Raw genomic sequence first — 25611 nt, forward strand, 5'->3', positions numbered from 1 at the left:
CCGCAGACGCGGTAGACAAGGCCGAGCACAGCGAAACCGTAGACGCGGTAGACAAGGCCGTGCAGAGCGAAACTGCAGACGCGGTAGACAAGGCCGAGCAGAGCGAAACCACAGACGAGGTAGACAAGGCCGAGCAGAGCGAAACCGCAGACGCGGTAGACAAGGCTGAGCAGAGCGAAACCACAGACGCGGTAGACAAGGCTGAGCAGAGCAAAACCGCAGACGCGGTAGACAAGCCTGAGCAGAGCGAAACCGCAGACACGGTAGACAAGGCTGAGCAGAGCGAAACCGCAGACGCGGTAGACAAGGCCGTGCAGAGCGAAACTGCAGATGCGGTAGACAAGGCCGAGCAGAGCGAAACCGCAGACGCGGTAGACAAGGCCGAGCAGAGCAAAACCACAGACGTGGTAGACAAGGCTGAGCAGAGCGAAACCGCAGACTCGGTAGACAAGGCTGAGCAGAGCAAAACCGCAGACTTGGTAGACAAGGCTGAGCAGAGCGAAACCGCAGACGCGGTAGACAAGGCTGAGCAGAGCGAAACCACAGACGCGGTAGACAAGGCTGAGCAGAGCGAAACCGCAGACGCGGTAGACAAGGCTGAGCAGAGCGAAACCGCAGACGCGGTAGACAAGGCTGAGCAGAGCGAAACCACAGACGCGGTAGACAAGGCTGAGCGGAGCAAAACCGCAGACGTGGTAGACAAGGCCGAGCAGAGCGAAACTGCAGACGCGGTAGACAAGGCCGAGGAGAGCGAAACCGCAGATGCGGTTGACAAGGCCGAGCAGAGCGAAACCGCAGACGCGGTAGACAAGGCCGAGCACAGCGAAACCGCAGACGCGGTAGACAAGGCCGTGCAGAGCGAAACTGCAGACGCGGTAGACAAGGCCGAGCAGAGCGAAACCACAGACGCGGTAGACAAGGCCGAGCAGAGCGAAACCGCAGACGCGGTAGACAAGGCTGAGCAGAGCGAAACCGCAGACGCGGTAGACAAGGCTGAGCAGAGCGAAACCGCAGACGCGGTAGACAAGGCCGAGCAGAGCAAAACCGCAGACGCGGTAGACAAGGCTGAGCAGAGCGAAACCGCAGACGCGGTAGACAAGGCTGAGCAGAGCGAAACCGCAGACGCGGTAGACAAGGCTGAGCAGAGCGAAACCGCAGACGCGGTAGACAAGGCTGAGCAGAGCGAAACCGCAGACGCGGTAGACAAGGCTGAGCAGAGCGAAACCACAGACGCGGTAGACAAGGATGAGCAGAGCGAAACCGCAGACGCGGTAGACAAGGCTGAGCAGAGCGAAACCGCAGACACGGTAGACAAGGCTGAGCAGAGCGAAACCGCAACCGTGGTAGACAAGGCCGAGCAGAGCGAAACTGCAGACGCGGTAGACAAGGCCGAGGAGAGCGAAACCGCAGACGCGGTAGACAAGGCCGAGGAGAGCGAAACCGCAGACGCGGTAGACAAGGCCGAGCAGAGCGAAACCGCAGACGCGGTAGACAAGGCCGAGCACAGCGAAACCGCAGACGCGGTAGACAAGGCTGAGCAGAGCGAAACCGCAGACGCGGTAGACAAGGCTGAGCAGAGGAAAACCGCAGACGCGGTAGACAAGGCTGAGCAGAGCGAAACCGCAGACGCGGTAGACAAGGCTGAGCAGAGCAAAACCGCAGACGCGGTAGACAAGGCCGAGCAGAGAGAAACCGCAGACGTGGTAGACAAGGCCGAGCAGAGCGAAACTGCAGACGCGGTAGACAAGGCCGAGGAGAGCGAAACCGCAGACGCGGTAGACAAGGCCGAGCAGAGCGAAACCGCAGACGCGGTAGACAAGGCCGAGCACAGCGAAACCGTAGACGCGGTAGACAAGGCCGTGCAGAGCGAAACTGCAGACGCGGTAGACAAGGCCGAGCAGAGCGAAACCACAGACGAGGTAGACAAGGCCGAGCAGAGCGAAACCGCAGACGCGGTAGACAAGGCTGAGCAGAGCGAAACCACAGACGCGGTAGACAAGGCTGAGCAGAGCAAAACCGCAGACGCGGTAGACAAGCCTGAGCAGAGCGAAACCGCAGACGCTGTAGACATGGCTGAGCAGAGCGAAACCGCAGACGCGGTAGACAAGGCCGTGCAGAGCGAAACTGCAGATGCGGTAGACAAGGCCGAGCAGAGCGAAACCGCAGACGCGGTAGACAAGGCTGAGCAGAGCGAAACCACAGACGCGGTAGACAAGGCTGAGCAGAGCGAAACCGCAGACGCGGTAGACAAGGCTGAGCAGAGCGAAACCGCAGACGCGGTAGACAAGGCTGAGCAGAGCGAAACCGCAGACGCGGTAGACAAGGCTGAGCAGAGCGAAACCGCAGACGCGGTAGACAAGGCTGAGCAGAGCGAAACCGCAGACGCGGTAGACAAGGCTGAGCAGAGCGAAACCGCAGACGCGGTAGACAAGGCTGAGCAGAGCAAAACCGCAGACGCGGTAGACAAAGCTGAGCAGAGCAAAACCGCAGACATGGTAGACAAGGCCGAGCAGAGCGAAACTGCAGACGCGGTAGACAAGGCCGAGGAGAGCGAAACCGCAGATGCGGTTGACAAGGCCGAGCAGAGCGAAACCGCAGACGCGGTAGACAAGGCCGAGCACAGCGAAACCGCAGACGCGGTAGACAAGGCCGTGCAGAGCGAAACTGCAGACGCGGTAGACAAGGCCGAGCAGAGCGAAACCACAGACGCGGTAGACAAGGCCGAGCAGAGCGAAACCGCAGACGCGGTAGACAAGGCCGAGCACAGCGAAACCGCAGACGCGGTAGACAAGGCTGAGCAGAGCGAACCCGCAGACGCGGTAGACAAGGCTGAGCAGAGCAAAACCGCAGACGCGGTAGACAAGGCTGAGCAGAGCGAAACCGCAGACGCGGTAGACAAGGCTGAGCAGAGCAAAACCGCAGACGCGGTAGACAAGGCCGAGCAGAGCGAAACCGCAGACGTGGTAGACAAGGCCGAGCAGAGCGAAACTGCAGACGCGGTAGACAAGGCCGAGGAGAGCGAAACCGCAGACGCGGTAGACAAGGCCGAGCAGAGCGAAACCGCAGACGCGGTAGACAAGGCCGAGCACAGCGAAACCGTAGTCGCGGTAGACAAGGCCGTGCAGAGCGAAACTGCAGACGCGGTAGACAAGGCCGAGCAGAGCGAAACCACAGACGAGGTAGACAAGGCCGAGCAGAGCGAAACCGCAGACGCGGTAGTCAAGGCTGAACAGAGCGAAACCACAGACGCGGTAGACAAGGCTGAGCAGAGCGAAACCGCAGACGCGGTAGACAAGGCTGAGCAGAGCGAAACCGCAGACGTGGTAGACAAGGCTGAGCAGAGCAAAACCGCAGACGCGGTAGACAAGGCCGAGCAGAGCGAAACCGTAGTCGCGGTAGACAAGGCCGTGCAGAGCGAAACTGCAGACGCGGTAGACAAGGCCGAGCAGAGCGAAACCACAGACGAGGTAGACAAGGCCGAGCAGAGCGAAACCGCAGACGCGGTAGTCAAGGCTGAGCAGAGCGAAACCACAGACGCGGTAGACAAGGCTGAGCAGAGCGAAACCGCAGACGCGGTAGACAAGGCTGAGCGGAGCGAAACCGCAGACGTGGTAGACAAGGCTGAGCAGAGCAAAACCGCAGACGCGGTAGACAAGGCCGAGCAGAGCGAAACCGCAGACGTGGTAGACAAGGCCGAGCAGAGCGAAACTGCAGACGCGGTAGACAAGGCCGAGGAGAGCGAAACCGCAGACGGGGTAGACAAGGCCGAGCAGAGTGAAACTGCAGACGCGGTAGACAAGGCCGAGGAGAGCGAAACCGCAGACGCGGTGGACAAGGCCGAGCAGAGCGAAACCGCAGACGCGGTAGACAAGGCCGAGCACAGCGAAACCGTAGACGCGGTAGACAAGGCCGTGCAGAGCGAAACTGCAGACGCGGTAGACAAGGCCGAGCAGAGCGAAACCACAGACGAGGTAGACAAGGCCGAGCAGAGCGAAACCGCAGACGCGGTAGACAAGGCTGAGCAGAGCGAAACCACAGACGCGGTAGACAAGGCTGAGCAGAGCAAAACCGCAGACGCGGTAGACAAGCCTGAGCAGAGCGAAACCGCAGACACGGTAGACAAGGCTGAGCAGAGCGAAACCGCAGACGCGGTAGACAAGGCCGTGCAGAGCGAAACTGCAGATGCGGTAGACAAGGCCGAGCAGAGCGAAACCGCAGACGCGGTAGACAAGGCCGAGCAGAGCGAAACCACAGACGTGGTAGACAAGGCTGAGCAGAGCGAAACCGCAGACTCGGTAGACAAGGCTGAGCAGAGCAAAACCGCAGACTTGGTAGACAAGGCTGAGCAGAGCGAAACCGCAGACGCGGTAGACAAGGCTGAGCAGAGCGAAACCACAGACGCGGTAGACAAGGCTGAGCAGAGCGAAACCGCAGACACGGTAGACAAGGCTGAGCAGAGCGAAACCGCAGACGCGGTAGACAAGGCTGAGCAGAGCGAAACCGCAGACGCGGTAGACAAGGCTGAGCAGAGCGAAACCGCAGACGCGGTAGACAAGGCTGAGCAGAGCGAAACCGCAGACGCGGTAGACAAGGCTGAGCAGAGCGAAACCACAGACGCGGTAGACAAGGCTGAGCAGAGCAAAACCGCAGACGCGGTAGACAAGCCTGAGCAGAGCGAAACCGCAGACGCTGTAGACATGGCTGAGCAGAGCGAAACCGCAGACGCGGTAGACAAGGCCGTGCAGAGCGAAACTGCAGATGCGGTAGACAAGGCCGAGCAGAGCGAAACCGCAGACGCGGTAGACAAGGCTGAGCAGAGCGAAACCACAGACGCGGTAGACAAGGCTGAGCAGAGCGAAACCGCAGACGCGGTAGACAAGGCTGAGCAGAGCGAAACCGCAGACGCGGTAGACAAGGCTGAGCAGAGCGAAACCGCAGACGCGGTAGACAAGGCTGAGCAGAGCGAAACCGCAGACGCGGTAGACAAGGCTGAGCAGAGCGAAACCGCAGACGCGGTAGACAAGGCTGAGCAGAGCGAAACCGCAGACGCGGTAGACAAGGCTGAGCAGAGCAAAACCGCAGACGCGGTAGACAAAGCTGAGCAGAGCAAAACCGCAGACATGGTAGACAAGGCCGAGCAGAGCGAAACTGCAGACGCGGTAGACAAGGCCGAGGAGAGCGAAACCGCAGATGCGGTTGACAAGGCCGAGCAGAGCGAAACCGCAGACGCGGTAGACAAGGCCGAGCACAGCGAAACCGCAGACGCGGTAGACAAGGCCGTGCAGAGCGAAACTGCAGACGCGGTAGACAAGGCCGAGCAGAGCGAAACCACAGACGCGGTAGACAAGGCCGAGCAGAGCGAAACCGCAGACGCGGTAGACAAGGCCGAGCACAGCGAAACCGCAGACGCGGTAGACAAGGCTGAGCAGAGCGAACCCGCAGACGCGGTAGACAAGGCTGAGCAGAGCAAAACCGCAGACGCGGTAGACAAGGCTGAGCAGAGCGAAACCGCAGACGCGGTAGACAAGGCTGAGCAGAGCAAAACCGCAGACGCGGTAGACAAGGCCGAGCAGAGCGAAACCGCAGACGTGGTAGACAAGGCCGAGCAGAGCGAAACTGCAGACGCGGTAGACAAGGCCGAGGAGAGCGAAACCGCAGACGCGGTAGACAAGGCCGAGCAGAGCGAAACCGCAGACGCGGTAGACAAGGCCGAGCACAGCGAAACCGTAGTCGCCGTAGACAAGGCCGTGCAGAGCGAAACTGCAGACGCGGTAGACAAGGCCGAGCAGAGCGAAACCACAGACGAGGTAGACAAGGCCGAGCAGAGCGAAACCGCAGACGCGGTAGTCAAGGCTGAACAGAGCGAAACCACAGACGCGGTAGACAAGGCTGAGCAGAGCGAAACCGCAGACGCGGTAGACAAGGCTGAGCAGAGCGAAACCGCAGACGTGGTAGACAAGGCTGAGCAGAGCAAAACCGCAGACGCGGTAGACAAGGCCGAGCAGAGCGAAACCGTAGTCGCGGTAGACAAGGCCGTGCAGAGCGAAACTGCAGACGCGGTAGACAAGGCCGAGCAGAGCGAAACCACAGACGAGGTAGACAAGGCCGAGCAGAGCGAAACCGCAGACGCGGTAGTCAAGGCTGAGCAGAGCGAAACCACAGACGCGGTAGACAAGGCTGAGCAGAGCGAAACCGCAGACGCGGTAGACAAGGCTGAGCGGAGCGAAACCGCAGACGTGGTAGACAAGGCTGAGCAGAGCAAAACCGCAGACGCGGTAGACAAGGCCGAGCAGAGCGAAACCGCAGACGTGGTAGACAAGGCCGAGCAGAGCGAAACTGCAGACGCGGTAGACAAGGCCGAGGAGAGCGAAACCGCAGACGGGGTAGACAAGGCCGAGCAGAGTGAAACTGCAGACGCGGTAGACAAGGCCGAGGAGAGCGAAACCGCAGACGCGGTGGACAAGGCCGAGCAGAGCGAAACCGCAGACGCGGTAGACAAGGCCGAGCACAGCGAAACCGTAGACGCGGTAGACAAGGCCGTGCAGAGCGAAACTGCAGACGCGGTAGACAAGGCCGAGCAGAGCGAAACCACAGACGAGGTAGACAAGGCCGAGCAGAGCGAAACCGCAGACGCGGTAGACAAGGCTGAGCAGAGCGAAACCACAGACGCGGTAGACAAGGCTGAGCAGAGCAAAACCGCAGACGCGGTAGACAAGCCTGAGCAGAGCGAAACCGCAGACACGGTAGACAAGGCTGAGCAGAGCGAAACCGCAGACGCGGTAGACAAGGCCGTGCAGAGCGAAACTGCAGATGCGGTAGACAAGGCCGAGCAGAGCGAAACCGCAGACGCGGTAGACAAGGCCGAGCAGAGCGAAACCACAGACGTGGTAGACAAGGCTGAGCAGAGCGAAACCGCAGACTCGGTAGACAAGGCTGAGCAGAGCAAAACCGCAGACTTGGTAGACAAGGCTGAGCAGAGCGAAACCGCAGACGCGGTAGACAAGGCTGAGCAGAGCGAAACCACAGACGCGGTAGACAAGGCTGAGCAGAGCGAAACCGCAGACACGGTAGACAAGGCTGAGCAGAGCGAAACCGCAGACGCGGTAGACAAGGCTGAGCAGAGCGAAACCGCAGACGCGGTAGACAAGGCTGAGCAGAGCGAAACCGCAGACGCGGTAGACAAGGCTGAGCAGAGCGAAACCGCAGACGCGGTAGACAAGGCTGAGCAGAGCAAAACCGCAGACGCGGTAGACAAGGCTGAGCAGAGCAAAACCGCAGACGTGGTAGACAAGGCCGAGCAGAGCGAAACTGCAGACGCGGTAGACAAGGCCGAGGAGAGCGAAACCGCAGATGCGGTTGACAAGGCCGAGCAGAGCGAAACCGCAGACGCGGTAGACAAGGCCGAGCACAGCGAAACCGCAGACGCGGTAGACAAGGCCGTGCAGAGCGAAACTGCAGACGCGGTAGACAAGGCCGAGCAGAGCGAAACCACAGACGCGGTAGACAAGGCCGAGCAGAGCGAAACCGCAGACGCGGTAGACAAGGCTGAGCAGAGCGAAACCGCAGACGCGGTAGACAAGGCTGAGCAGAGCGAAACCGCAGACGCGGTAGACAAGGCCGAGCAGAGCAAAACCGCAGACGCGGTAGACAAGCCTGAGCAGAGCGAAACCGCAGACGCGGTAGACAAGGCTGAGCAGAGCGAAACCGCAGACGCGGTAGACAAGGCTGAGCAGAGCGAAACCGCAGACGCGGTAGACAAGGCTGAGCAGAGCGAAACCGCAGACGCGGTAGACAAGGCTGAGCAGAGCGAAACCACAGACGCGGTAGACAAGGATGAGCAGAGCGAAACCGCAGACGCGGTAGACAAGGCTGAGCAGAGCAAAACCGCAGACACGGTAGACAAGGCTGAGCAGAGCGAAACCGCAGACGCGGTAGACAAGGCTGAGCAGAGGAAAACCGCAGACGCGGTAGACAAGGCTGAGCAGAGCGAAACCGCAGACGCGGTAGACAAGGCCGTGCAGAGCGAAACTGCAGATGCGGTAGACAAGGCCGAGCAGAGCGAAACCGCAGACGCGGTAGACAAGGCCGAGCAGAGCGAAACCACAGACGTGGTAGACAAGGCTGAGCAGAGCGAAACCGCAGACTCGGTAGACAAGGCTGAGCAGAGCAAAACCGCAGACTTGGTAGACAAGGCTGAGCAGAGCGAAACCGCAGACGCGGTAGACAAGGCTGAGCAGAGCGAAACCACAGACGCGGTAGACAAGGCTGAGCAGAGCGAAACCGCAGACACGGTAGACAAGGCTGAGCAGAGCGAAACCGCAGACGCGGTAGACAAGGCTGAGCAGAGCGAAACCGCAGACGCGGTAGACAAGGCTGAGCAGAGCGAAACCGCAGACGCGGTAGACAAGGCTGAGCAGAGCGAAACCGCAGACGCGGTAGACAAGGCTGAGCAGAGCAAAACCGCAGACGCGGTAGACAAGGCTGAGCAGAGCAAAACCGCAGACGTGGTAGACAAGGCCGAGCAGAGCGAAACTGCAGACGCGGTAGACAAGGCCGAGGAGAGCGAAACCGCAGATGCGGTTGACAAGGCCGAGCAGAGCGAAACCGCAGACGCGGTAGACAAGGCCGAGCACAGCGAAACCGCAGACGCGGTAGACAAGGCCGTGCAGAGCGAAACTGCAGACGCGGTAGACAAGGCCGAGCAGAGCGAAACCACAGACGCGGTAGACAAGGCCGAGCAGAGCGAAACCGCAGACGCGGTAGACAAGGCTGAGCAGAGCGAAACCGCAGACGCGGTAGACAAGGCTGAGCAGAGCGAAACCGCAGACGCGGTAGACAAGGCCGAGCAGAGCAAAACCGCAGACGCGGTAGACAAGCCTGAGCAGAGCGAAACCGCAGACGCGGTAGACAAGGCTGAGCAGAGCGAAACCGCAGACGCGGTAGACAAGGCTGAGCAGAGCGAAACCGCAGACGCGGTAGACAAGGCTGAGCAGAGCGAAACCGCAGACGCGGTAGACAAGGCTGAGCAGAGCGAAACCACAGACGCGGTAGACAAGGATGAGCAGAGCGAAACCGCAGACGCGGTAGACAAGGCTGAGCAGAGCAAAACCGCAGACACGGTAGACAAGGCTGAGCAGAGCGAAACCGCAGACGCGGTAGACAAGGCTGAGCAGAGGAAAACCGCAGACGCGGTAGACAAGGCTGAGCAGAGCGAAACCGCAGACGCGGTAGACAAGGCTGAGCAGAGCAAAACCGCAGACGCGGTAGACAAGGCCGAGCAGAGAGAAACCGCAGACGTGGTAGACAAGGCCGAGCAGAGCGAAACTGCAGACGCGGTAGACAAGGCCGAGGAGAGCGAAACCGCAGACGCGGTAGACAAGGCCGAGCAGAGCGAAACCGCAGACGCGGTAGAAAAGGCCGAGCACAGCGAAACCATAGACGCGGTAGACAAGGCCGTGCAGAGCGAAACTGCAGACGCGGTAGACAAGGCCGAGCAGAGCGAAACCACAGACGAGGTAGACAAGGCCGAGCAGAGCGAAACCGCAGACGCGGTAGACAAGGCTGAGCAGAGCGAAACCACAGACGCGGTAGACAAGGCTGAGCAGAGCAAAACCGCAGACGCGGTAGACAAGCCTGAGCAGAGCGAAACCGCAGACGCCGTAGACATGGCTGAGCAGAGCGAAACCGCAGACGCGGTAGACAAGGCCGTGCAGAGCGAAACTGCAGATGCGGTAGACAAGGCCGAGCAGAGCGAAACCGCAGACGCGGTAGACAAGGCTGAGCAGAGCGAAACCACAGACGCGGTAGACAAGGCTGAGCAGAGCGAAACCGCAGACGCGGTAGACAAGGCTGAGCAGAGCGAAACCGCAGACGCGGTAGACAAGGCTGAGCAGAGCGAAACCGCAGACGCGGTAGACAAGGCTGAGCAGAGCGAAACCGCAGACGCGGTAGACAAGGCTGAGCAGAGCGAAACCGCAGACGCGGTAGACAAGGCTGAGCAGAGCGAAACCGCAGACGCGGTAGACAAGGCTGAGCAGAGCAAAACCGCAGACGCGGTAGACAAAGCTGAGCAGAGCAAAACCGCAGACATGGTAGACAAGGCCGAGCAGAGCGAAACTGCAGACGTGGTAGACAAGGCCGAGGAGAGCGAAACCGCAGATGCGGTTGACAAGGCCGAGCAGAGCGAAACCGCAGACGCGGTAGACAAGGCCGAGCACAGCGAAACCGCAGACGCGGTAGACAAGGCCGTGCAGAGCGAAACTGCAGACGCGGTAGACAAGGCCGAGCAGAGCGAAACCACAGACGCGGTAGACAAGGCCGAGCAGAGCGAAACCGCAGACGCGGTAGACAAGGCCGAGCACAGCGAAACCGCAGACGCGGTAGACAAGGCTGAGCAGAGCGAAACCGCAGACGCGGTAGACAAGGCTGAGCAGAGCAAAACCGCAGACGCGGTAGACAAGGCTGAGCAGAGCGAAACCGCAGACGCGGTAGACAAGGCTGAGCAGAGCAAAACCGCAGACGCGGTAGACAAGGCCGAGCAGAGCGAAACCGCAGACGTGGTAGACAAGGCCGAGCAGAGCGAAACTGCAGACGCGGTAGACAAGGCCGAGGAGAGCGAAACCGCAGACGCGGTAGACAAGGCCGAGCAGAGCGAAACCGCAGACGCGGTAGACAAGGCCGAGCACAGCGAAACCGTAGTCGCGGTAGACAAGGCCGTGCAGAGCGAAACTGCAGACGCGGTAGACAAGGCCGAGCAGAGCGAAACCACAGACGAGGTAGACAAGGCCGAGCAGAGCGAAACCGCAGACGCGGTAGTCAAGGCTGAGCAGAGCGAAACCACAGACGCGGTAGACAAGGCTGAGCAGAGCAAAACCGCAGACGCGGTAGACAAGCCTGAGCAGAGCGAAACCGCAGACGCGGTAGACATGGCTGAGCAGAGCGAAACCGCAGACGCGGTAGACAAGGCCGTGCAGAGCGAAACTGCAGATGCGGTAGACAAGGCCGAGCAGAGCGAAACCGCAGACGCGGTTGACAAGGCCGAGCAGAGCGAAACCACAGACGTGGTAGACAAGGCTGAGCAGAGCGAAACCGCAGACTCGGTAGACAAGGCTGAGCAGAGCAAAACCGCAGACGTGGTAGACAAGGCTGAGCAGAGCGAAACCGCAGACGCGGTAGACAAGGCTGAGCAGAGCGAAACCACAGACGCGGTAGACAAGGCTGAGCAGAGCGAAACCGCAGACGCGGTAGACAAGGCTGAGCAGAGCGAAACCGCAGACGCGGTAGACAAGGCTGAGCAGAGCGAAACCGCAGACGCGGTAGACAAGGCTGAGCAGAGCGAAACCGCAGACGCGGTAGACAAGGCTGAGCAGAGCAAAACCGCAGACGCGGTAGACAAGGCTGAGCAGAGCAAAACCGCAGACGTGGTAGACAAGGCCGAGCAGAGCGAAACTGCAGACGCGGTAGACAAGGCCGAGGAGAGCGAAACCGCAGATGCGGTTGACAAGGCCGAGCAGAGCGAAACCGCAGACGCGGTAGACAAGGCCGAGCACAGCGAAACCGCAGACGCGGTAGACAAGGCCGTGCAGAGCGAAACTGCAGACGCGGTAGACAAGGCCGAGCAGAGCGAAACCACAGACGCGGTAGACAAGGCCGAGCAGAGCGAAACCGCAGACGCGGTAGACAAGGCTGAGCAGAGCGAAACCGCAGACGCGGTAGACAAGGCTGAGCAGAGCGAAACCGCAGACGCGGTAGATAAGGCTGAGGAGAGCGAAACCGCAGACGCGGTAGACAAGGCCGTGCAGAGCGAAACTGCAGACGCGGTAGACAAGGCCGAGCAGAGCGAAACCGCATACGCGGTAGACAAGGCCGAGCAGAGCGAAACCACAGACGCGGTAGACAAGGCTGAGCAGAGCGAAACCGCAGACTCGGTAGACAAGGCTGAGCAGAGCAAAACCGCAGACGTGGAAGACAAGGCTGAGCAGAGCGAAACCGCAGACGCGGTAGACCAGAGCGAAACCGCAGACGCGGTAGACAAGGCTGAGCAGAGCGAAACCGCAGACGCGGTAGACAAGGCTGAGCAGAGCGAAACCGCAGACGCGGTAGACAAGGCTGAGCAGAGCGAAACCGCAGACGCGGTAGACAAGGCTGAGCAGAGCAAAACCGCAGACGCGGTAGACAAGGCTGAGCAGAGCAAAACCGCAGACGTGGTAGACAAGGCCGAGCAGAGCGAAACTGCAGACGCGGTAGACAAGGCCGAGGAGAGCGAAACCGCAGATGCGGTTGACAAGGCCGAGCGGAGCGAAACCGCAGACGCGGTAGACAAGGCCGAGCACAGCGAAACCGCAGACGCGGTAGACAAGGTCGTGCAGAGCGAAACTGCAGACGCGGCAGACAAGGCCGAGCAGAGTGAAACCACAGACGCGGTAGACAAGGCCGAGCAGAGCGAAACCGCAGACGCGGTAGACAAGGCCGAGCAGAGCGAAACCGCAGACGCGGTAGACAAGGCTGAGCAGAGCGAAACCGCAGACGCGGTAGACAAGGCTGAGCAGAGCGAAACCGCAGACGCGGTAGACAAGGCTGAGCAGAGCAAAACAGCAGACGCGGTAGACAAGGCTGAGCAGAGCGAAACCGCAGACGCGGTAGACAAGGCTGAGCAGAGCAAAACCGCAGACGCGGTAGACAAGGCTGAGTAGAGCAAAACCGCAGACGTGGTAGACAAGGCCGAGCAGAGCGAAACTGCAGACGCGGTAGACAAGGCCGAGGAGAGCGAAACCGCAGATGCGGTTGACAAGGCCGAGCAGAGCGAAACCGCAGACGCGGTAGACAAGGCGGAGCACAGCGAAACCGCAGACGCGGTAGACAAGGCCGTGCAGAGCGAAACTGCAGACGCGGTAGACAAGGCCGAGCAGAGCGAAACCACAGACGCGGTAGACAAGGCCGAGCAGAGCGAAACCGCAGACGCGGTAGACAAGGCTGAGCAGAGCGAAACCGCAGACGCGGTAGACAAGGCTGAGCAGAGCGAAACCGCAGACGCGGTAGACAAGGCTGAGCAGAGCGAAACCGCAGACGCGGTAGATAAGGCTGAGCAGAGCGAAACCGCAGACGCGGTAGACAAAGCCGTGCAGAGCGAAACTGCAGACGCGGTAGACAAGGCCGAGCAGAGCGAAACCGCATACGCGGTAGACAAGGCCGAGGAGAGAGAAACCGCAGACGCGGTAGACAAGGCCGAGCAGAGCGAAACCGCAGACGCGGTAGACAAGGCCGAGCACAGCGAAACCGCAGACGCGGTAGACAAGGCTGAGCAGAGCGAAACCGCAGACGCGGTAGACAAGGCTGAGCAGAGCAAAACCGCAGACGCGGTAGACAAGGCTGAGCAGAGCGAAACCGCAGACGCGGTAGACAAGGCTGAGCAGAGCAAAACCGCAGACGCGGTAGACAAGGCCGAGCAGAGCGAAACCGCAGACGTGGTAGACAAGGCCGAGCAGAGCGAAACTGCAGACGCGGTAGACAAGGCCGAGGAGAGCGAAACCGCAGACGCGGTAGACAAGGCCGAGCAGAGCGAAACCGCAGACGCGGTAGACAAGGCCGAGCACAGCGAAACCGTAGTCGCGGTAGACAAGGCCGTGCAGAGCGAAACTGCAGACGCGGTAGACAAGGCCGAGCAGAGCGAAACCACAGACGAGGTAGACAAGGCCGAGCAGAGCGAAACCGCAGACGCGGTAGACAAGGCTGAGCAGAGCGAAACCACAGACGCGGTAGACAAGGCTGAGCAGAGCAAAACCGCAGACGCGGTAGACAAGCCTGAGCAGAGCGAAACCGCAGACGCGGTAGACATGGCTGAGCAGAGCGAAACCGCAGACGCGGTAGACAAGGCCGTGCAGAGCGAAACTGCAGATGCGGTAGACAAGGCCGAGCAGAGCGAAACCGCAGACGCGGTTGACAAGGCCGAGCAGAGCGAAACCACAGACGTGGTAGACAAGGCTGAGCAGAGCGAAACCGCAGACTCGGTAGACAAGGCTGAGCAGAGCAAAACCGCAGACGTGGTAGACAAGGCTGAGCAGAGCGAAACCGCAGACGCGGTAGACAAGGCTGAGCAGAGCGAAACCACAGACGCGGTAGACAAGGCTGAGCAGAGCGAAACCGCAGACGCGGTAGACAAGGCTGAGCAGAGCGAAACCGCAGACGCGGTAGACAAGGCTGAGCAGAGCGAAACCGCAGACGCGGTAGACAAGGCTGAGCAGAGCGAAACCGCAGACGCGGTAGACAAGGCTGAGCAGAGCGAAACCGCAGACGCGGTAGACAAGGCTGAGCAGAGCGAAACCGCAGACGCGGTAGACAAGGCTGAGCAGAGCAAAACCGCAGACGTGGTAGACAAGGCCGAGCAGAGCGAAACTGCAGATGCGGTAGACAAGGCCGAGGAGAGCGAAACCGCAGATGCGGTTGACAAGGCCGAGCAGAGCGAAACCGCAGACGCGGTAGACAAGGCCGAGCAGAGCGAAACCGCAGACGCGGTAGACAAGGCCGTGCAGAGCGAAACTGCAGACGCGGTAGACAAGGCCGAGCAGAGCGAAACCACAGACGCGGTAGACAAGGCCGAGCAGAGCGAAACCGCAGACGCGGTAGACAAGGCTGAGCAGAGCGAAACCGCAGACGCGGTAGACAAGGCTGAGCAGAGCGAAACCGCAGACGCGGTAGACAAGGCTGAGCAGAGCGAAACCGCAGACGCGGTAGATAAGGCTGAGCAGAGCGAAACCGCAGACGCGGTAGACAAGGCCGTGCAGAGCGAAACTGCAGACGCGGTAGACAAGGCCGAGCAGAGCGAAACCGCATACGCGGTAGACAAGGCCGAGCAGAGCGAAACCACAGACGCGGTAGACAAGGCTGAGCAGAGCGAAACCGCAGACGCGGTAGACAAGGCTGAGGAGGGCAAAACCGCAGACGCGGTAGACAAGGCCGAGCAGAGCGAAACCGCAGACGTGGTAGACAAGGCCAAGCAGAGCGAAACTGCAGACGCGGTAGACAAGGCCGAGGAGAGCGAAACCGCAGACGCGGTAGACAAGGCCGAGCACAGCGAAACCGTAGACGCGGTAGATAAGGCCGTGCAGAGCGAAACTGCAGACGCGGTAGACAAGGCCGAGCAGAGCGAAACCACAGACGAGGTAGACAAGGCCGAGCAGAGCGAAACCGCAGACGCGGTAGACAAGGCTGAGCAGAGCGAAACCGCAGACGCGGTAGACAAGGCTGAGCAGGGCAAAACCGCAGACGCGGTAGACAAGGCCGAGCAGAGCGAAACCGCAGACGTGGTAGACAAGGCCAAGCAGAGCGAAACTGCAGACGCGGTAGACAAGGCCGAGGAGAGCGAAACCGCAGACGCGGTAGACAAGGCCGAGCACAGCGAAACCGTAGACGCGGTAGACAAGGCCGTGCAGAGCGAAACTGCAGACGCGGTAGACAAGGCCGAGCAGAGCGAAACCACAGACGAGGTAGACAAGGCCGAGCAGAGCGAAACCGCAGACGCGGTAGACAAGGCTGAGCAGAGCGAAACCACAGACGCGGTAGACAAGGCTGAGCAGAGCAAAACCGCAGACGCGGTAGACAAGCCTGAGCAGAGCGAAACCGCAGACGCGGTAGACAAGGCCGAGCAGAGCGAAACCGCAGACGCGGTAGACAAGGCCGTGCAGAGCGAAACTGCAGACGCGGTAGACAAGGCCGAGCAGAGCGAAACCACAGACGCGGTAGACAAGGCCGAGCAGAGCGAAACCGCAGACGCGGTAGACAAGGCTGAGCAGAGCGAAACCGCAGACGCGGTAGACAAGGCTGAGCAGAGCGAAACCGCAGACGCGGTAGACAAGGCTGAGCAGAGCGAAACCGCAGACGCGGTAGATAAGGCTGAGCAGAGCGAAACCGCAGACGCGGTAGACAAGGCCGTGCAGAGCGAAACTGCAGACGCGGTAGACAAGGCCGAGCAGAGCGAAACCGCATACGCGGTAGACAAGGCCGAGCAGAGCGAAACCACAGACGCGGTAGACAAGGCTGAGCAGAGCGAAACCGCAGACGCGGTAGACAAGGCTGAGCAGGGCAAAACCGCAGACGCGGTAGACAAGGCCGAGCAGAGCGAAACCGCAGACGTGGTAGACAAGGCCAAGCAGAGCGAAACTGCAGACGCGGTAGACAAGGCCGAGGAGAGCGAAACCGCAGACGCGGTAGACAAGGCCGAGCACAGCGAAACCGTAGACGCGGTAGACAAGGCCGTGCAGAGCGAAACTGCAGACGCGGTAGACAAGGCCGAGCAGAGCGAAACCACAGACGAGGTAGACAAGGCCGAGCAGAGCGAAACCGCAGACGCGGTAGACAAGGCTGAGCAGAGCGAAACCGCAGACGCGGTAGACAAGGCTGAGCAGGGCAAAACCGCAGACGCGGTAGACAAGGCCGAGCAGAGCGAAACCGCAGACGTGGTAGACAAGGCCAAGCAGAGCGAAACTGCAGACGCGGTAGACAAGGCCGAGGAGAGCGAAACCGCAGACGCGGTAGACAAGGCCGAGCACAGCGAAACCGTAGACGCGGTAGACAAGGCCGTGCAGAGCGAAACTGCAGACGCGGTAGACAAGGCCGAGCAGAGCGAAACCACAGACGAGGTAGACAAGGCCGAGCAGAGCGAAACCGCAGACGCGGTAGACAAGGCTGAGCAGAGCGAAACCACAGACGCGGTAGACAAGGCTGAGCAGAGCAAAACCGCAGACACGGTAGACAAGCCTGAGCAGAGCGAAACCGCAGACGCGGTAGACATGGCTGAGCAGAGCGAAACCGCAGACGCGGTAGACAAGGCCGTGCAGAGCGAAACTGCAGATGCGGTAGACAAGGCCGAGCAGAGCGAAACCGCAGACGCGGTTGACAAGGCCGAGCAGAGCGAAACCACAGACGTGGTAGACAAGGCTGAGCAGAGCGAAACCGCAGAATCGGTAGACAAGGCTGAGCAGAGCAAAACCGCAGACGTGGTAGACAAGGCTGAGCAGAGCGAAACCGCAGACGCGGTAGACAAGGCTGAGCAGAGCGAAACCACAGACGCGGTAGACAAGGCTGAGCAGAGCGAAACCGCAGACGCGGTAGACAAGGCTGATCAGAGCGAAACCGCAGACGCGGTAGACAAGGCTGAGCAGAGCGAAACCGCAGACGCGGTAGACAAGGCTGAGCAGAGCGAAACCGCAGACGCGGTAGACAAGGCTGAGCAGAGCGAAACCGCAGACGCGGTAGACAAGGCTGAGCAGAGCAAAACCGCAGACGCGGTAGACAAGGCTGAGCAGAGCAAAACCGCAGACGTGGTAGACAAGGCCGAGCAGAGCGAAACTGCAGACGCGGTAGACAAGGCCGAGGAGAGCGAAACCGCAGATGCGGTTGACAAGGCCGAGCAGAGCGAAACCGCAGACGCGGTAGACAAGGCCGAGCACAGCGAAACCGCAGACGCGGTAGAGAAGGCTGAGCAGAGCGAAACCGCAGACGCGGTAGACAAGGCTGAGCAGAGCGAAACCGCAGACGCGGTAGGCAAGGCTGAGCAGAGCGAAACCGCAGACGCGGTAGATAAGGCTGAGCAGAGCGAAACCGCAGACGCGGTAGACAAGGCCGTGCAGAGCGAAACTGCAGACGCGGTAGACAAGGCCGAGCAGAGCGAAACCGCATACGCGGTAGACAAGGCCGAGGAGAGCGAAACCGCAGACGCGGTAGACAAGGCCGTGCAGAGCGAAACTGCAGACGCGGTAGACAAGGCCGAGCAGAGCGAAACCACAGACGCGGTAGACAAGGCCGAGCAGAGCGAAACCGCAGACGCGGTAGACAAGGCTGAGCAGAGCGAAACCGCAGACGCGGTAGACAAGGCTGAGCAGAGCGAAACCGCAGACGCGGTAGGCAAGGCTGAGCAGAGCGAAACCGCAGACGCGGTAGATAAGGCTGAGCAGAGCGAAACCGCAGACGCGGTAGACAAGGCCGTGCAGAGCGAAACTGCAGACGCGGTAGACAAGGCCGAGCAGAGCGAAACCGCATACGCGGTAGACAAGGCCGAGGAGAGCGAAACCGCAGACGCGGTAGACAAGGCCGAGCAGAGCGAAACCGCAGACGCGGTAGACAAGGCCAAGTACAGCGAAACCGCAGACGCGGTAGACAAGGCTGAGCAGAGCGAAACCGCAGACGCGGTAGACAAGGCTGAGCAGAGCAAAACCGCAGACGCGGTAGACAAGGCTGAGCAGAGCGAAACCGCAGACGCGGTAGACAAGGCTGAGCAGAGCAAAACCGCAGACGCGGTAGACAAGGCCGAGCAGAGCGAAACCGCAGACGTGGTAGACAAGGCCGAGCAGAGCGAAACTGCAGACGCGGTGGACAAGGCCGAGGAGAGCGAAACCGCAGACGCGGTAGACAAGGCCGAGCAGAGCGAAACCGCAGACGCGGTAGACAAGGCCGAGCACAGCGAAACCGTAGTCGCGGTAGACAAGGCCGTGCAGAGCGAAACTGCAGACGCGGTAGACAAGGCCGAGCAGAGCGAAACCACAGACGAGGTAGACAAGGCCGAGCAGAGCGAAACCGCAGACGTGGTAGACAAGGTTTGACAGAGCGAAACCACAGACGCGGTAGACAAGGCTGAGCAGAGCAAAACCGCAGACGCGGTAGACAAGCCTGAGCAGAGCGAAACCGCAGACGCGGTAGACATGGCTGAGCAGAGCGAAACCGCAGACGCGGTAGACAAGGCCGTGCAGAGCGAAACTGCAGATGCGGCAGACAAGGCCGAGCAGAGCGAAACCGCAGACGCGGTTGACAAGGCCGAGCAGAGCGAAACCACAGACGTGGTAGACAAGGCTGAGCAGAGCGAAACCGCAGACTCGGTAGACAAGGCTGAGCAGAGCAAAACCGCAGAAGTGGTAGACAAGGCTGAGCAGAGCGAAACCGCAGACGCGGTAGACAAGGCTGAGCAGAGCGAAACCACAGACGCGGTAGACAAGGCCGAGCAGGGCAAAACCGCAGACGCGGTAGACAAGGCCGAGCAGAGCGAAACCGCAGACGTGGTAGACAAGGCCGAGCAGGGCAAAACCGCAGACGCGGTAGACAAGGCTGAGCAGAGCGAAACCGCATACGCGGTAGACAAGGCCGAGCAGAGCGAAACCACAGACGCGGTAGACAAGGCTGAGCAGAGCGAAACCGCAGACGCGGTAGACAAGGCTGAGCAGGGCAAAACCGCAGACGCGGTAGACAAGGCCGAGCAGAGCGAAACCGCAGACGTGGTAGACAAGGCCAAGCAGAGCGAAACTGCAGACGCAGTAGACAAGGCCGAGGAGAGCGAAACCGCAGACGCGGTAGACAAGGCCGAGCAGAGCGAAACCGCAGACGCGGTAGACAAGGCCGAGCAGAGCGAAACTGCAGACGCGGTAGACAAGGCCGAGGAGAGCGAAACCGCAGATGCGGTTGACAAGGCCGAGCAGAGCGAAACTGCAGACACGGTAGACAAGGCCGAGCACAGCGAAACCGCAGACGCGGTAGACAAGGCCGTGCAGAGCGAAACTGCAGACGCGGTAGACAAGGCCGAGCAGAGCGAAACCACAGACGCGGTAGACAAGGCCGAGCAGAGCGAAACCTCAGACGCGGTAGACAAGGCTGAGCAGAGCGAAACCGCAGATGCGGTAGACAAGGCTGAGCAGAGCGAAACCGCAGACGCGGTAGATAAGGCTGAGCAGAGCGAAACCGCAGACGCGGTAGACAAGGCCGTGCAGAGCGAAACTGCAGACGCGGTAGACAAGGCCAAGCAGAGCGAAACCGCATACGCGGTAGACAAGGCCGAGCAGAGCGAAACCACAGACGCGGTAGACAAGGCTGAGCAGAGCGAAACCGCAGACGCGTTAGACAAGGCTGAGCAGAGCAAAACCGCAGACGCGGTAGACAAGGCTGAGCAGAGCGAAACCGCAGACGCGGTAGACAAGGCCGTGCAGAGCGAAACTGCAGATGCGGTAGACAAGGCCGAGCAGAGCGAAACCGCAGACGCGGTAGACAAGGCCGAGCAGAGCGAAACCACAGACGTGGTAGACAAGGCTGAGCAGAGCGAAACCGCAGACGCGGTAGACAAGGCTGAGCAGAGCAAAACCGCAGACGCGGTAGACAAGGCTGAGCAGAGCGAAACCGCAGACGCGGTAGACAAGGCCGAGCAGAGCAAAACCGCAGTCGCGGTAGACAAGGCTGAGCAGAGCGAAACCGCAGACGCGGTAGACAAGGCCGAGCAGAGCGAAACCGCAGACGCGGTTGACAAGGCCGAGCAGAGCGAAACCACAGACGTGGTAGACAAGGCTGAGCAGAGCGAAACCGCAGACTCGGTAGACAAGGCTGAGCAGAGCAAAACCGCAGAAGTGGTAGACAAGGCTGAGCAGAGCGAAACCGCAGACGCGGTAGACAAGGCTGAGCAGAGCGAAACCACAGACGCGGTAGACAAGGCCGAGCAGGGCAAAACCGCAGACGCGGTAGACAAGGCCGAGCAGAGCGAAACCGCAGACGTGGTAGACAAGGCCGAGCAGGGCAAAACCGCAGACGCGGTAGACAAGGCTGAGCAGAGCGAAACCGCATACGCGGTAGACAAGGCCGAGCAGAGCGAAACCACAGACGCGGTAGACAAGGCTGAGCAGAGCGAAACCGCAGACGCGGTAGACAAGGCTGAGCAGGGCAAAACCGCAGACGCGGTAGACAAGGCCGAGCAGAGCGAAACCGCAGACGTGGTAGACAAGGCCAAGCAGAGCGAAACTGCAGACGCAGTAGACAAGGCCGAGGAGAGCGAAACCGCAGACGCGGTAGACAAGGCCGAGCAGAGCGAAACCGCAGACGCGGTAGACAAGGCCGAGCAGAGCGAAACTGCAGACGCGGTAGACAAGGCCGAGGAGAGCGAAACCGCAGATGCGGTTGACAAGGCCGAGCAGAGCGAAACTGCAGACACGGTAGACAAGGCCGAGCACAGCGAAACCGCAGACGCGGTAGACAAGGCCGTGCAGAGCGAAACTGCAGACGCGGTAGACAAGGCCGAGCAGAGCGAAACCACAGACGCGGTAGACAAGGCCGAGCAGAGCGAAACCTCAGACGCGGTAGACAAGGCTGAGCAGAGCGAAACCGCAGATGCGGTAGACAAGGCTGAGCAGAGCGAAACCGCAGACGCGGTAGATAAGGCTGAGCAGAGCGAAACCGCAGACGCGGTAGACAAGGCCGTGCAGAGCGAAACTGCAGACGCGGTAGACAAGGCCAAGCAGAGCGAAACCGCATACGCGGTAGACAAGGCCGAGCAGAGCGAAACCACAGACGCGGTAGACAAGGCTGAGCAGAGCGAAACCGCAGACGCGTTAGACAAGGCTGAGCAGAGCAAAACCGCAGACGCGGTAGACAAGGCTGAGCAGAGCGAAACCGCAGACGCGGTAGACAAGGCCGTGCAGAGCGAAACTGCAGATGCGGTAGACAAGGCCGAGCAGAGCGAAACCGCAGACGCGGTAGACAAGGCCGAGCAGAGCGAAACCACAGACGTGGTAGACAAGGCTGAGCAGAGCGAAACCGCAGACGCGGTAGACAAGGCTGAGCAGAGCAAAACCGCAGACGCGGTAGACAAGGCTGAGGAGAGCGAAACCGCAGACGCGGTAGACAAGGCCGAGCAGAGCAAAACCGCAGTCGCGGTAGACAAGGCTGAGCAGAGCGAAACCGCAGACGCGGTAGACAAGGCCGAGCAGAGCGAAACCGCAGACGCGGTAGACAAGGCCGAGCACAGCGAAACCGCAGACGCGGTAGACAAGGCCGTGCAGAGCGAAACCACAGACGCGGTAGACAAGGCCGAGCAGCGCGAAACCACAGACGCGGTAGACAAGGCCGAGCAGAGCGAAACCGCAGACGCGGTAGACAAGGCTGAGCAGAGCAAAACCGCAGACGCGGTAGACAAGGCTGAGCAGAGCGAAACCGCAGAAGCGGTAGACAAGGCTGAGCAGAGCGAAACCGCAGACGCGGTAGACAAGGCTGAGCAGAGCGAAACCGCAGACGCGGTAGACAAGGCTGAGCAGAGCAAAACCGCAGAGGCGGTAGACAAGGCCGAGCAAAGCGAAACCGCAGACGTGGTAGACAAGGCCGAGCAGAGCGAAACTGCAGACGCGGTAGACAAGGCCGAGGAGAGCGAAACCGCAGACGCGGTAGACAAGGCCGAGCAGAGCGAAACCGCAGACGCGGTAGACAAGGCCGAGCACAGCGAAACCGTAGACGCGGTAGACAAGGCCGTGCAGAGCGAAACTGCAGACGCGGTAGACAAGGCCGAGCAGAGCGAAACCGCAGACGAGGTAGATAAGGACGAGCAGAGCGAAACCGCAGACGCGGTAGACAAGGCTGAGCAGAGCGAAACCGCAGACGCGGTAGACAAGGCTGAGCAGAGCAAAACCGCAGACACGGTAGACAAGGCCGTGCAGAGCGAAACTGCAGATGCGGTAGACAAGGCCGAGCAGAGCGAAACCGCAGACGCGGTAGACAAGGCCGAGCAGAGCGAAACCACAGACGTGGTAGACAAGGCTGAGCAGAGCGAAACCGCAGACGCGGTAGACAAGGCTGAGCAGAGCAAAACCACAGACGCGGTAGACAAGGCTGAGCAGAGCGAAACCGCAGACGCGGTAGACAAGGCTGAGCAGAGCGAAACCGCAGACGCGGTAGACAAGGCTGAGCAGAGCGAAACCGCAGACGCGGTAGACAAGGCTGAGCAGAGCGAAACTGCAGACGCGGTAGACAAGGCCGAGCAGAGCGAAACCGCAGACGCGGTAGACAAGGCCGAGCAGAGCGAAACCGCAGACGCGGTAGACAAGGCCGTGGAGAGCGAAACCGCAGACGCGGTAGACGAGGCTGAGTAGAGCGAAACCGCAGAAGCGGTAGACAAGGCTGAGCAGAGCGAAACCGCAGACGCGGTAGACAAGGCTGAGCAGAGCGAAACCGCAGACGCGGTAGACAAGGCTGAGCAGAGCAAAACCGCAGATGCGGTGGACAAGGCTGAGCAGAGCAAAACCGCGGACGCGGTGGACAAGGCTGAGCGGGGCAAAACCGCAGACGCGGTGGACAGGGCTGAGCAGAGCAAAACCGCAAGTGCGGTGGACAAGACTGAGCGGGCAGGAACCGCCGAAGCGGTAAGTAAGACAGGACAGAGATAAATCGCCGAAGCGGTAAACAAAGATAAAGCAAAGGGGACAGGGCTCTGTTCACACGGAACAGACTGGAAAAGAAAGGCAGAACCAGAAACACACAAGGTACTTGCAAAGAAGTAGCGAAAGGACTCCAACTCACAAACGGAAGTACAATGACAACGAGTAGAAGTTAGGTGCAGGTTCAGACTCTACAGAAAAAGGGAGCAAACGGACATAAAGACCAAACATGTAAGAAGCTAGGAGACAGTTCAGACAAGAACAATAACTGCAACAAAATGCAGGAACGAGCCTAGGTAAAGCCAAGTGCAGGTTCAGACACTGCAGAAAAAGGGAACAAACGGACATAAAGACAAAACAGGTAGGAAGCTAGGAGACACTTCAGACAGGAACTGTACTGCAACAAATACAGGAGCAAGTCTGGGTATGCGGCCCCCAGATGGCGAGACGAACAGGCTAGGAGCGTGCTCAGACAGGCCTGGAAATACGGCTTCCAGGAAGGCAGACAGACAGCTGGCTAGAGTACAAAGACAGGACACAGTTCAGACACGGGAACTGATACCGCAAGGCAGAAAACATAGACAGGACCTGGCACAACAGTGACAAGAAGCCAACTGACAGAACAAGATGCTCAGGCATGGATTCCAAGGAGGAGCTGGTTTAAATACCAGGTGACAGGCAGCAATAGGCTGAGGACGCATTAGGTGTGTGTCTGCAGCAGCTACAAGAAACAGGAAGTTCAGTGGGCGTCGCCCTAAGCAGCCAAAGTAGAGCAAAGCAGACAGTATGGAAAGAAGCCAAAGTGGCAGTCTGGACTGGAAATCAAGTGCGCTCTTTCACAGTGGGAGATGGACCACTATGCAAGGACGCCGCCAGGTATGTTACAGTGGATAGGAGGTGGAAGTTACTGTGGGGATGTGGTGAGTAGGACCAGATTTTGGAGAGATATCGCCAACAGTCAGAAGGAGCAGGGAAAGTGTTAGCAGGTGGGAGCAGGAGAGGGCATGAGGTAGCTGTCTGTGTTTGGAGACATAGGAGTGAATATTGAGGAATAGTTCTTTGGAGGATGTGAGATGAGTGGGGAAGATGGAGGGAGAAATGAAGAGTTCCTTACTAGGTGTAGGGATTAGAGAGTGTGAGGAGCTGGCCACTTACTAAAGACTATGATACTTTTCCAGCAACGGACCACCATTTTTGTCAATATTATTATTGTGTTTTATTAGTGATTTACTTGTTATGTTTTATATAGTTCTGCTAGCTTGTCAGCATGTGCACTAGATTCACTTGTAAAATGTCCAGCATTCCACTAATCTGTATCTCAGGATATCTGTATCTCAGGAGTATCTAACCATTGTTCCAACAGCCAATAATCTGATTATGTGTGTGTAGATTGTAGATGCAGTAGAGCCGTCACCACAGGGGGTCTTACATGCAGTCTCAGATGAAGGCTTCTAGAATATTTTTCATTGTTTTAGCTAACAGTAAATGTTTAAGGGGGAGGGTGTGATCACTTCTGACCTGGGAGGGGACTGATCCCAGTGAAAGAAAGGAGAGACATGTTTTAGTCAAAGTTGTGTGGAAGGATTGAAGGAAGAGGATGGAGACCGTAGACTTGGAAGGATGGATGGATAAACATGTTACCATTATGGATTATGTCCGTTGGATTTAAACCTTCTTAAAAGGACTGTTACTACTGGATAGATGTGCTTTCATTGTTTTATCTGCCGTCTAGAGGATCATGGACTGTGGCTACAGACTATACTGGCTGGAGATACGAAATCTGTGGGCCAACCAAAAGTTGGGAGACAGTGAGTATGGCCTTATACAAAGCCAGTGAAACTTCTGAACCCAGACTGGGAACTTGAAGACTGAGAGAAATGTATTTTGGCCATTTACCTAGGATTGCTTTATTACCATGGCTGTCATCAATAAAATATTGTTGCATCGTTAACCTGCCTAGGTGATTGCTTACAGCCCACAACCTCAGATCTTTACAGGGGGGTCACTAGAAAGTGAAGGACTATAGAGGAGAGAGTGAAGACAAACAGGAACATCATTTACTTTGCCTGGGTATCCTGTTTCCTTTGGTTCCCTTCAGGTTTAATTCAGGATTAATTCAATGCCACACTTGTTTCATCACACTTGTTGAATTCACACTGTTCAAACTACTTCAACCAGACTTAGGCTTCACAATATACATGCTAGCAAATGCATTCAGCTGTTAAGGGGAGGGGAGAGGCCTCTGACCCAAGTTTATCAGATAATTAGAAATTGGACCAGAGCAGGATATAATACAAGCAAAGTAAAACAGGCTGGTCATAAAGAAAATAAAGTGTTGAACAGGGGGTCATGCTGTGGTCAGCTTACAAACATACCAGGTTAGTGCAGATGATAGGAATGGCAAGATAGGTCACTCATATGGAAAGATGATTGCCGTACCAGTTTA

This window comes from Phyllobates terribilis, unplaced genomic scaffold (assembly GCF_046119375.1).
Source record: "Phyllobates terribilis strain yellow unplaced genomic scaffold, ASM4611937v1 Scaffold_2__4_contigs__length_985480577, whole genome shotgun sequence".
Lineage (NCBI taxonomy): Eukaryota > Metazoa > Chordata > Amphibia > Anura > Dendrobatidae > Phyllobates > Phyllobates terribilis.